The sequence below is a fragment of the Dromiciops gliroides genome, chromosome 1 (assembly GCF_019393635.1).
Source record: "Dromiciops gliroides isolate mDroGli1 chromosome 1, mDroGli1.pri, whole genome shotgun sequence".
In the NCBI taxonomy this organism is placed as follows: Eukaryota; Metazoa; Chordata; class Mammalia; order Microbiotheria; family Microbiotheriidae; genus Dromiciops; species Dromiciops gliroides.
The window spans coordinates 374,762,223-374,776,421 of record NC_057861.1 but is presented as its reverse complement, the minus strand read 5'-3'; the positions used below and the strand labels follow the sequence as shown (position 1 = coordinate 374,776,421).

General features: G+C 34.7%; 2 pseudogenes; both read left to right on the top strand.

The window, feature by feature from the left end:
* The first annotated feature begins 353 nt into the window (after positions 1–353).
* LOC122737314 lies at positions 354–2,393 on the top strand (annotated as a pseudogene).
* An 11,291-nt stretch (positions 2,394–13,684) lies between these two features.
* Positions 13,685–13,794, top strand: LOC122737794 (annotated as a pseudogene).
* The last annotated feature ends 405 nt before the right edge of the window (positions 13,795–14,199 follow it).

Below are 14,199 nucleotides of genomic sequence, written 5' to 3'. Positions count from 1 at the left end.
AATTGATATGGCTTATGACTAAGGACTGATGTCAATGAAAATCTAGATAAGCTCCATTTAACACCATACTTAGGAAAAGAAACATCACATGTGGGGAAAATGGTGAAAAAATAAGACTACTGTAAAAAATGGTGAAGTTCTCACTACATTAATTCATAAACAAGCATTTATTTATAATATTGAAAGGCAAGATTTATAATTAATTGATTTTGTAGTATAGTGAGACTTTCCAGCTTTTGGAAGAAAAATTATCTTAAATGAAGTAGTTAAAAACACAGAGGAAGACTTTTCTTGCCATCGTTCCTGGTGAGGGGCTAGGGCAGAGTGAGCTGGCAGGGAGCAGATAGCAGACCATGCCCAGCAAGGTTCTGTCAGGAGATCTAATTGAGGAGCAGGAGGTACCCTTGTACAGGCCTGAGAGCCCACAGAGGGAAAGCAGCAGGCAGCAAAATTGGAACATCAGATAATGATTATTTAGAAGAATTCAGTCTCCCCTTAATCCCCCTCCCCCAAAATAAAAAAGGTAAGAGAACTAGAAAGAAAAACAAATGAAAGGGTAGATAGATTTACAGGTAAATTTTCAGGTTCACCCCAACCTAACGACAAAAAAATAAAGACCTTTCAAATACTGAAGACAATGGAAAGGCTTCAAAGTGCAGATCATCTTTTAGCAACTTCAACCAGACAATGAAATAAAGTAAGCTAGAGGATGAACCACTACCTGAGCAGAAACAAGGCACCTTCTCCCAATTCCCTATCTCTGAAGAAAATATAAAACTTCTCAAAGGTGGAGGGTTAACATTTTTTTCCCATCCAATTGAAGAAATTTAGTTCTGTACGCAAAGAGAAAGACTTAATTGCTCAGACATGGACAGCAAGAGGGAAGACATTTTCTTCCACTATCCCTTTGATTGGAAAACTCCAAAGAGATCAGGAAGAAATGAAAAACAAACAAACGATCTCCAAATGTACTTGTTTTAACTCCATCAAGGGAATTGGCAAACCAAGTATCCAAAGACTTCTAAGAAATAACTCAGAAATTGTCTGTGGTATGTTTTTATTGAGGAACACCATATTAATGCCAAATTAAATACATAAGAAGGGGTATTGACATCTTAGTTGACAAATTTCATATCAAAGACCACCTTCAGAGTGGCCATTTGAATCTCTTTAAATTATGTCATGTTCTGCTTGATGAAGTGGACCAAATGTTTGATATGGGTTTTGCTAACCAAGTGGAGGACACTGTCCATGGATGTGGCAAAAGAACTTCCCAAGACCCTCCCGTTTTCTGCAACTTACCCAAAGCGGGTATATAAAATTGCCCCAAAATGTATCAAAACCAAATATGAATAGGTTATTTCATAGGAATAGTGACTCAAAAGACTGCAACCTCTGTTGAATATTTGGCTATCCAGTGCCACTGGTTTCAAAGGGCAACAGTGATTGGTGATGTCACAGGTCTACAGTGGAAATGAGAGGAGAACCATGATCTTCTATGAGACAGTCTTGAATCCTCACCTAAAACAGAATGAACAGTGTTTTCATGGTGAAATTGCATTGTCATGAATAGAACTTACATTGAAAGGCTTCAGGGAAGGCCGTTTCAAAGTTTTGGTGCCAACTAATGTGGCTGCCAATGGTTTGAATATTTCTGATGTTGATCTCATGATTCAAAGTTTGTTTCCACAGGATGTTGAATCTTATTTCCATCTTTCTGGACAAAAAAAGTTTTTCATATATTTTTATCAGTCAAATGAAAGAAGCCAGGTGAAACATGTGGAAGGAAAAGCAGGAATTACTTTGAAACGTTTAGGTGTTCCAACTACAATGGATTTAGTTAAATCTCAGAGTGTGGATACCATCAAGTTTTTGGCTCTTCAGTTTCTTTTGTTGCTGTAAGTTTTTTCCACCTATTAGGTCAAAGACTGATAGAGGAGAAGGGGATAGTGGATGCATTGACAGCAGCATTAGTGCACATTTCAGGTGTCTCCTCTTTCAAAGAACCTCAATTCTTGATAAACTTGGATAAAGGGTGTTACTATGACCCTATAAAGTCCTGAGTTGCAAGACATCAGCACTGTCAAGAAGGAGATCAACAAGAAGCAAGGAGTGATGCCATGTCCCAAATTGTCCGGATGTGCCTCTTAAAAAGAAAAATGGGTATACGCTTCAATATTTAAACAAGTGCGTCAGAACTAATGAAGGCACAGTAGAATGATTCAGATTTAAGATTATCCATGCTAGATGCATTAGGAGAACTAGAAGAACATTATAATGGAAGGAGATCCTCCAATATAACATAGAGAAGTGGCCAGTCAGCGGGTAGTTTTGGAGGAGGATGATCAGGTTGTTCTTCTGATGGCCTGCAAGTTGGCCAATCAGGTGGCTAAGAGGAGAGTGTTGTACAATGTTACCACAAAACTGGGTCAGAAAACATTCTTCTGATATTCCATGATCCAATTAAAAAATTAAGTAAACTTTTTAATTATTTGGCACACAGATGTATGACCAGGAGAAGAAGTCTAAACTTCAACTCCTGAGGAGGAACAGATTTATGGCATGTTCCTCCATCAGTCAGCAGATAGAGGTACATCTAGGAGAAAAAAATCTAAACTTTAACTCCCCAAACAAAGGAGATGGTGTTAGTATTATTGAGGACAAAAGGAGGATGAGGGGAGAGCCTTAGGACTGAAAAGTTTCAACAGTTTGGAAAATGATGATGCTAGCTATTTGGGGAGTGGGATACATGAATAATAAAATTTCCACATTTCACACTTGAGATTATTGTCATTACCTGGTCCTAATCACATAGCAAATATGACTGGCTCCCAACTAAGCTCATGTCATAAATTTGAAGGTGTCCAGTTTTCTGAGTGTCTGTGACATGTCTGCTTTGTTATCTATTTGACTAACCACTATCTGGTTAATTATCTACTTTGCTTTTCTAAGGAAAGAGCAATCTCTAACTGACCCCAACAAGTTGATCAACCATATTTCTCCATGGTCACCACATCCTTCTCAGGGCCAGAGTATCCCTACCTGGTCTCAGTCCACTGGGCTACTACTACATTCAAAGAATCTACTTTATAACAGGACCCGTTGAGGTGTAAATAGATCAAGAAACTGGAGGAAGAAACGATGTTCTTACAGTTAGTTCTGATGATATAAGATAGTTAATTAGTCAAATCATGAGTATTATCTACCACAAATTGTGTCTTCATAGTTGAGACATATGTCTGCTATTTGCAAAAGTACTTGGTCATATTTTTCAAAAATAACATTAGAACCATTCATGTGAAAATACATCTATGTATCCAGTTATACCTTTGAATTTAAAAACAATAGCAAGAATGTTGTAAATTTTTTACAAATTAAAAGCAGAGGCAGAGTGTTTTGCATTAAGACATTTCCCAGGATATGCTGAAGTCAGTTTCAACCAATTGTTAAATTTTCAGTATGAACATTTATAACTTGAAAATCACCAAATACTACAAATTGGGCCTTGATTTATTGTTCCTTTGATTGTCTAGTCTTATGAAAGTGATGTAGAAAATATTAACAATGCAGATTAAACTTTAATGTGTGTCCCATGTTTTTCTTCTGTTGTTGTTAGAGAACCTCTTGTTAAACAATCTACAAGCTCACTCCTAGAGTATACTTGACTTGTAATTCCTTAGGGGTTTATGTTTTCTTTGCTGTCATTTTCATTCAAGGATAATACCACTGGTAATGCTAATCCTACATCAGATTTATGATAGATTGCCTTAAACATATCAGTTGTACAAATTTGTCTTTTAACATCAAGTCCCAGTTACTGATAATATTGTGAAGGCAAATTACTTGTATTCCTTTGTAAATATTTCATTTCAAAGTTGGTATCCTAGGTATAAAATGGTATAAGGAAAACAATTTTAGATAAATAAAATACTAGATTTTTTTTTGGTTAACTTTCTATTCCCTCTTCTACATTTTGCCCTAGAGTCAAGCATTTGCTTAGCTCCAGGCAGGGTGAGCCTAAGGCAATATTTGTAAATAGATGAAGCTTTCCTTTAACAGACCTCCAGTCATTCATGGAATCCTAGGTTTTGTTTTGTTTTTCTTGTTTTTTCTTTTGATCTCCTGCTTCAAGAGCCTACTTTTCCCCCACTACTTTTTCCCTCCCTAACCAAATGGTCTACCTAGGCCTTTTGTTTCTGAATAATCCATAACTCATTCTTTAGATAATTGTGGGCCCCAACCTCACAGAACACTCCCCAAACTGTGGTCACAGTAACCGACCAGATGAACTGATTCATGCTGTTGCATTAAGGTTTTGAATTTTTTTTTTCCTACAAATAAAATGTATACTAACTTGAACTTTTGAGAGATAGTATCTTAAACAAACTGAGAAAGATCTATAGTTAGGGGAACTACAAAACATGAAGCAAACTGAGAGAATTATACCATGAAGGGGCAGTTTAGGGCCCCATATAGTGTTGCAAATTAAAAATGATAACCATAATAACTAGTATTTACATAGCAATTTAAGGTAGCAAAACACTTTAAAAGTATTGTATCTTTTTGTCCTCATAAAAACTCTAGAAAATAGCTACTATTATAGTTCACAATTTATTAGTAGCTAGGTTTTTTTTTTTTTTTCTGGAATAGGCTGTCACTGAATAATGCAGTCATTGACAAAAGTGGATATATTACAAATTAAATTTAGAGCTATATCTAGATAGATATAAACATAGATGATATATATACACATACATACATGGATAGGATCAGATGAAATAATTTATGTAAATCACTTTGAAAGTCTTAGAACAATGCATAAATATCAGCTGTTATGATTATGATTAGCATTATCACTATTATGCAGGAAGGAAGGCAATTTTGCCTACATTGTATGCCTAGTAGAGCAGAAAGTATGCTGAATTTGGAGTCATAAGACCTGAATTCAAATCTTGACTCTAACATTTTCTATATCCTTTGTGACCTTTATCAAGTTACTTAAAATCTCTGTACTTAAGTTTCCTTACCTCTAAAACAAGAGGATATACTAGATGACCTCTAAGATTCTTTCCTGATCTAAATATATATTTCTATTATCCCTTACAAATATTTTAGACAACCTTAGTTTAATTCCAGTTGATATTTACTTATGCCCTTTAAACTTCCTTGGAACTTATTTACTTTTAGCTTTCCATTAACAAACCCATTTACTTATTTTTCTTTCGGAGTTTGAAAAAGCAAAGTCTATCACAATGACCAAAGTCAATTAGGAGGAAATGTCCCTTAACTACTGCTGTAGTATGTAAGTCAACAGTATGTAAGACATATGAATGAGTTTGTCAGGGACTATTACACTCTTATATCAGCTATATGTTTCCCCAAAGTAAAGCTACTGCCACAGCTTTTATAAACCATATTTACTGTGACAACCCATTCAGAATTCCCCATGATCAAGAAAGTAATTGGTCAACAGTAACTATGTCCATTTGCTAAAAATCACTTTTCTTGTTTGCCACCAAGGGAATGATGAGAATCAGCACTTCACTTTCATTTAATCAGAAAAGCTTCATAGAGGTCATGTAATACAGGAGTTATTTAGAGGATGAGAAAGCTAATATTTGGAAGATACAGAGGAGTGAAAATGTACAAATATAAAAGAAGTTACAAAGTCATTCATTAGTAATAAATAATTAGAATAACATGGAAGACAAAATAGATTAAAGCAGGATAGCTTGCTTTAAAATTTCATACAGATAAGACAAATCAGATTTCATACAAAAAGTGGAAAAGCATAACCTGGAAAAGAATAAAATATAAAAAGAAATCTTCCTGGGAAAGAAAATTAAGGATGTCTTTTTTGAGATATACATATACAACCAGATGGTTTAACTCTCTGGCAAGGTATAAATGTTTTGAAAATGAATGACATAGAAGCTTACTCTTAGGGTTGCCCCCTTTCTTCCTTTTATACACCTGTGAGCATGATAGATTGTTTTCAGAACAAAACTTTCCCAAATACTAGGTGGCCAAGAAGGAATAATCTTTTTTTGTTTAATTCTGTTTTATTTTTGTTTTGTATTTTTGTCTTATAAAGCATATAATTTAATATTTTTAAATTGTAAAATTTTAACTTTAATTTTAAATTTAAATTATTTTTGAATAATAAATCCAGTATACTATAAACCAAAAGATTCAAGATATTTTGGGGAAAATAAACTTCATTATTTGACAAAAACAGCTGGGAAAACTGGTATACAGTATGACAAAAAACAGCTATAGACAAACATCTCACACTATATACCAAAATAAAATCAAAATGGGTTCATGAGGGGGCTGCTAGGGGGCACCGTAGATAAAGCCCCAGCTCTGGATTCAGGAGGATATGAGTTCAAATCTGGTCTCAGACAATTGACACATACTAGCTGTGTGATCCTGTTCAAGTCACTTAACTCTCAGTGCTCTGAAACAAAAAAAAGCTTCTTTGTATATTCATCTAAAAAATGGGTTGATTATTTACATATAAATGGTGATATCATAAACAATTTAGGAGAGCATGGGATAGTTTATCTGTCTGATTTATGGACAGAGAAATAACTTATGTCCAAAGAACACATAAAGAGCATTACATAATGTAAAATAGATAATTTTAATTATATAAATTTAAAAATTTTGCACAAGCAAAACCAATGCAATTAAGATTATAAAGAAAACTGAAATCTGGGAAAGAATTTTTGGAACAAGTATCTCTGATAAAAGTCTCATTTCTCAAATATATGGATAACTGCGTCAAATTTATAACAATACAAGTCATTCCCCAATTCATAAGTGGTTAAAGCATATGATCAGGCCATTTTCAGACAAATAAATCAAAGCTATCTATGTCATATAAAATGTTCTAAATCATTTTTATTAAGAGAAATGCAAATGAAAACAGCTCTGAGGTATCACCTCACACCTTTCAAAGTGTCTAATATGACAAAAACCAAAAATGTTGGATATTAGAGGAGATGTGGGAACACTGGGACATTAATGTACTGTTGGTATAATTATGAAAAGATCCAACCATTCTATAGGGCTATTTAGAACTATGTCCAAAGGACTACAATACTGTGCATGCCCTTTGATCCAGCAATACTACTGCTAGGCTTATATCCCAAAGACATTCAAAAAAAGGAGAAAATGACCCAATTTTACAAAATACATATAGTTGCTCTTTTTTGTAGTGCCTAAGAATTGGACTTCAAAGGGGATGCCCATAAATTGGGGAATGGCTAAAAAAATCTCTGGTATAGGAGTATGATGGAATATTGTTTTTCTATAAGAGGTGAAAAGCAGGATGATTTCAGCAAAACCTGGACTTACATGAACTGCTGTCTAGTGAAGTGGACAGAACCATGAGTAAATTGTACACAGAAACAGCAATATTGTTTTATGAAGTACTGTGAATGATTTAGCTATTCTGCTATGCAATGATCAAAGACAATTCCAAAAGAGTAATGATGAAGCATACTGTCTCCAGAGTAAACTATTACTGATTGTACACAGACTGAAGCATTTTCTTTCATTTTTTAAATTTGAGTCTTCTTATACAAAATGACAAAAATGGAAACGTTTTATATATTTGTACATGTATAAACTATACCTATTTGTTTACTGCCTAGGGGAGGGGAGCGAGGGAAGGAAAGAATGTGAAATCTGAAACTTGAAAAAAGAGAACTTTATGAACTGTAGTTTAAAGTTTTGACCTGATATAATATAGAAACTATGTAACCATATCTAATTATCTCTAAATATAAGATACTTCTATCTAAACTTAACTACTTATCTTTCTAGCTATCCATATGTATGTATGCATGCATGCCTATATGTGTATTAGTTGATTTAACTAAGATGTATGTTAATAGGTAGTATAACAGAATCACTACCCCTATTGGATCACACTAAATTGAATAATGATGATGGAAATAACAAATCTAAAAAAAATTGGTCAAAATTAATCATTTCTCACATGACACACCTGACCTGGAGTTAATGGTATGATCTCATAATATTAAGTTAGATATCATAGTATAGTAAGTGTATAGAAGGCTAAATAAAGAGACATGAATATATGAGTTCAAATTCCAAGTCTAACACTTGCTATCCACATGAACTTGGTTAAAGCATTTGCTCTCTTTAAGCCTGGGTGTTTTTCTTGTTCTTGGTGGTGGTGGTGATTTTTTATTACCAAATAATAGAGTTAGGCTCAGATCCCTTTAGGTTCTACAATATCTCTGGCCTATTACCCAACCTATGATACATTTGGAAAGATCATTAAAGCTATGAAAATGTATAATTAAAGATTTAGATTGGAGGTACATCTGGTCTAAATCTCTCAATTAACAATTGGGTGTTCTACAGAATCTCTTTCTACATATGAATTACACACTCTCTCAGATTGGTAATGGGTGCTAATCCCCAAAACATGAACTTTGAGCACTACTATAAGAAATGTGTTGTAACATAATGTGTATAAGAAATCTTAAAAAGTTAGAAATGACAGAGTTTGAAAGCAAATTGGACACATGGGGTGATTGCAAGTGAAAAATTGTGTATGATACTAAGTTTATGAACCTAGATGACTGAGGATGGCTGTGGCCGCAAAAGTAATATGAAATGTGGAAGGGGTGGGGGAGATTTAGAAGAAGGATAATGAGTTGAGTTGAATATGCTGAATTTAAGATTGCCATAGGACATCAATTTTAAGATGGGAAATAGGCAGTTGGAGATAAAAGTTTGGAGGTCAGAAGAGAGGTTAAAGTTGGATAAATAAATCTGAAAATCATCAGCATAGAGATTATAAAAGGATCCTTGATAACTCGTGAGTGAAATAATATAGAGAGACAAGTGAAGAGGCCCCTGGGATATGTCATGGGCAACATTAATATTTAGCCAGGCTAACCTGGACAAAGATCCAGCAAAGAAAACTGAGAAGGAGCAGTTAGAAAGGTAGGAGGAGAAACTGGACAACAGAGTCACAGAAAATTAGAGAGATATGGAAATTGATGAGAAGAGGATAACAGCATTAAAGGTTTCAGAGAAATCAAGGTAGCTGGGGACAGAGAAAGGACATTACAGTTGGCAATTAGGATGGTTGGCAACTTTGGAGAGAAGCAGTTTCTGTTGAAAAGTGAAGTTGGAAACAGACTATGGGTTTGGAAGACAATGGAAGGTACAGAGGTAAAGGAAAATATCGTGGATGAACATCTCGAGGAATTTTGAAAAATAAATATAGATACCTGTTGTTTCTATATAATAGATATTTATCAACAAATACCCAAATCAATCACTCAGTAAAATATATTTCTTTCCTGAAATAGATTAAGTACTACAAGAAAGGAGGAATACATTCTTTACCTTTGACAATGCAGTAATAATCCTGAACACAGTATTTGACAGTTTTCATTTTACTGCTTATTTTATTTATATTGTTGCTGTTACTGAGTAAGTTGTATTATTTTCTCTGATTTCTTCACTTTATATCCCTTACATAATAAGCTGTTCTATGTTCGAAATTCTTCAATTTTGTCATTTGCCACAGTAACACTACATCAAACCTCTATACATTAATGTATTCAGTCATTCCGCAATTTTTGAATATATAATTTGTTTTCATCTTTTTTGTTATAAAATGAGGATGCTGTGAACATTTTTATGCATGTCAAACTCTTCTTATAAATTACCTCCTGGGGACACAGTACTAGTAGTGGAATCTCTGGGTCAAAGGGTATGAATAATTTTGTTAGTTTTGCAAAATGACATTTTTTTCTCTATAGAATAGTTGAAACAATTCATAGCTTCATTTGTGATGAATGAGCTTCTCTTCCCATAGCTGCTCCAGCAATCCTTTAGCATGGTTGTTAGTTATCATTTTACAAATAAAGAAACTGAGGCTCAGATAGATTAAATTATACATTCAAAGTCACATGAGTATTCAGTGGGAGAATTGTAAAATTAACTGAGGTCTTTAGGTTCTAAGTATCATGTTGTAAACTACTATCTCCATTAGACAATGGAAGAAACCCAAACTCAGAGACTCTGAATAACATCATCAATGTCACACAGCTGGGAACATAAGAAGAAATTCGAGAAGAATTTTGTTTTTGGTGAGGCAATTGGGGTTAAGTAACTTGTCCAGGGCCACACAGCTAGTAAGTGTCAAGTGTCTGAGGTCAGATTTGAACTCAGATCCTCCTGAATTCAGGGCCAGTGCTCTATCCACTGTGCCACCTAGCTGCCCCAAATAGGCACTCTTTTTTTTCAGGCCAATGAGGCTTAAGTGACTTGTCCCATGTCATACAGCTAGTAAGTGTCAAGTGTCTGAAGCCAGATTTGAACTCAGCTCCTCCTGAATCCAGGGCTGGTGCTTTATTCTCTGCACCACCTAGCTGCCCCTCAAGAAGAAATTAATAAGAGGGAAGTCCACATTAAACATTCAAGAGACCATGTGAACACAGGGACAGATTGTGAGAGAGTAGGATGCATTCAGGAGTGAGAAAATAGTGTGTTTGATACTAGATCAAAATGTATATAGATGGAGGTAATACCCCCAGAAAGGTGATAAGGTAGAATAGTACAGAATATGGGAATTTTTGAAAGCCAGCCCAGAAAAACAACAACAAAACAAAACGCATTTGAACTTCACTTCATGTGCAATAGGGAACTACTAATGATTATTCAAACATATAGTAGATTTATGATTAAGAGATAAAGACAGAGAATTAGAATTATCTCATAAGATCACAGATTGAAAGTTGGACTAGATCATCAAGGTCCAAACTCCTCATTATGTTGATGAAGATACTAAAGTATCAAAAGTTCTAAATCACTTTCTCAGGGACATACATTTATCAAGTGTCTGAAGGATAATTAGGATACAGGTCATTCTGATTCCAGATCTTTGTGTCATCTGTTGAACTATGTTGTCTAATGTAACTTGTCTAACTTCCCAACCATCACTCTTTTCATTAGGATATAGCCAGGTACTGTTGTACTGGAATATAGTAAATGATGTTTTTTCTTTCCCACCATGAGTAAATATAGAACTAGGAAGGCTCAATCTATTCTAATGTATAGTTTCCTTCTTTTCTAATGTTAGGATCTAGGGGGGAAAGAAAAAGAAAAAAAAAACTCTGTTGCCTCATCTTAAAGAACTTATGTTAGGAGACAGATATAAATATCTAGAAGGGATTTTACTTTAAGAGCTGGTTCACTACTATCCAGATTTTATTTTTAATGTCCATGATTCTTTTTTATAATTAGCATGTTAGTTAAACTCCTAGATCTGCCTGACTGAGAGGATGAATGGATATCAGTAGAGTAGGAACTGAATGAAAAGAAGGGTTCATTATAAACCTTGACATTTGATGATTTAAAAAAAAAAACAATCAAAGTCAATGCCAGGATCAGATCAAGAGTACAGAGGGGTGAATTAGCCATTATGATTTCACTAATGATCTCAGTAACCTACTGCAGCCTGCAGCTAAATAGTCAATTACTTCCTTTTACTACTCTTTAATCTCATTTATCAAGAAATAAAAGTTTGGGAAGAGGCAATAGTTGGAAAGATTCCAATTACAGGATAAAATGGATCATTTTTTTCTTGGAAATTATTGGTACTTTGCCTTCTTTGATAGAAGCATTTAAGATCTTTGCCAGAGGATGTCTTCAACATTTTCTTCTCTTGTTCAGCAGTGAAAAAAAAAAAAAAAACATAGGTCCAGTTCTTCCACTGTGCACAGTATCCTTCTTTCAGTATCTACAGAACTTTTCAATGCCAAATTGGAAAGGTTCCCAATAATTTAGAAGTAAAGCCTTTCTCTTTTTAGATTTCATTTTCTCCAAGGAGATTAACTAGATATCATTAACTTACTGGGAAGGTTCCCTTCCTCTCTGCCTCATCTCTCCTTTAGGTATTGTGAAAGACATTAATTTCTAAGGTGTTAACTTCAACAAATAATTTGGAATTCTCTATCCATTTTCTAGCTGGAAAAAAATATCAAGATGGTTCAAGGCCACTTTTGCCTTAATTATCTAGTTATGTCAGATTGCATACTTGGTATTACTTGGTATTTAAGCGCAGACCCAGATACTGATGAAATTATGGGGCACAAAAGAAAACTATTATTTATATGTTGTTTTCCTCTTAAGTTTCTCCCTAGGGGGCAGCTAGGTTGCGAAGTGGATAAAGCACCGGCCCTGGATTCAGGAGTACCTGAGTTCAAATCCGGACTCAGACACTTACTAGCTGTGTGACCCTGGGCAAGTCACTTAACCCCCATTGCCCTGCTAAAATTAAAAAATAAAATTAAAAAAAAAATTTTTCTCCCTGAGGCTCTAATGTAGATCTATTGATTTTACATGTAAAAGAAATGATATAGTAATGAAGACATCTTGATTCTAGTCTTTTTCTACTAATTAATTATGTGTTTGACTTTAGATAAGCCCCCTTTCCTCTCCAGATTTCACTTTTCCAGTATCTAGGAGCTAGGCAGACCTCAGAGTTAATCTAGTCCAACTCATATGTGACAATTAATAATTTGTATAACATGCCTGACAAGTGACCATCTGTTTATAGACTGCCATTAAGGAAGAACATTTCATTTCCTGAGGCATCCAATTATTCCACATCGGGGCAACTTTAGTTGTTTCTGTTCCTCTCTATGTTTTGGTCTTTTGCTCCTAGTCCCTCCCCCTGGAGAAAGAAAAAAAAAGCACTTATTTAATTATTACAAAATTTCAAATACTTGAAGAAAGCTATAATTTTATACATAACATGCATCTCTTTTCTAAGATGGACATGCCTAATTGAGTCAACTAATTAATTAATAAACATGAATTAGGTTTCTACTAACAAATGGAGTGCTATGCACTTGTGGGGGGGGTGAGGGGGAGAAGCCAAAGTCATGGCCTTCAAGGAGCTTAAATCTATTGGGATGAGGAACTTTGTTCATACATAAAAGTAGATACAAAATGCAAATTAAAGGGTAATTTCAGGGAAGAGAAGAGGGCACTGACAATTGGAAGATCAGCTTACTGCTCCTTATCCAACCCTACTTCATTTATATCCTAAAGTAGGTCTCCCCCCACTTCCATGCAGTTTCCTGGAATTCTGGCTAAGCATGGCAAAGGTGGAAGGGAGTAAGGCATGGAAGCTGAGAGAGGAGAAAAGGGAGGTTGTTTCCTGGAATGCAAGATGGAAACCTGAATGCATGCTATATCCCATAATCCATCATGTCAGAGAAGGTGCTTGAGCTGACTTGTAAAAGAGGCTAGTGATTCTAAGACATGGAGGTGAATTTGAAATGTGCTATAGGCATGGGGGTGAGGGAGCCATCCTGTGAAAGATATGGTAAATAGAAATTAAAGTTTGCTTCTTTCATTTTATGTTTTGCTTTGTTTTTGTGGGGAAGTGGGAGTCGAAATTCGTAGCCCAGATGTTACAATGAGAAAGTAATGTGGTAAGTTTGAAAAGAGAAAACAGCAATTGTAATAGCTGCTGTGAATTTGTGTATAGCAAATCAATTAGTAAATAATAGTTTTTTATTGAGATAATTAGTTCCAGTTGATATTAGGTATAATTTTGTAAGGGACCCATTCAGGGTAATTTTATTATTTATTTTAATCATACTGAATTTGCCTAAAAAATGCTTCCCAGACTTTTGGCTAAGATCAAGTGTAATATCTGTATTTATCAGTTTAAATTTTGATAAATGCTATTTCTGAGGTTTAAGGATGGCAGTAAGATGGCTCAATGGATTGAGCACTGGTCCTAAAGTCAGAAAGATCTTAGTTCAAATTCAGCCTCAGGCACTTATTAGCTATGTAACCTTGAGCAATCAATTTTTCTCTGCCTTAATCCAGTGGAAGATGAAATGGCAAACCACTCCAATATCTTTGCCAAGAAAACCTCAGGGGAAATATGCTCCACAAGGTTACAACATGTCAGAAACGAATGATTGAACAAAAACAGAAAATACTGAATTTGAGATCTATCAATCAAAAAATAAACATGTATTAAGCATCTACCATGCGTCAGGCACTGTGCTAAGTATTGGAGAGGAAAAAAAACAGGAGAATTCAATCTAATGAAGGAGACAACATGCAAATAAGTATATACAAGGCAAGCTATATAGTGGAAACTTAGAAAATAATTAAAAA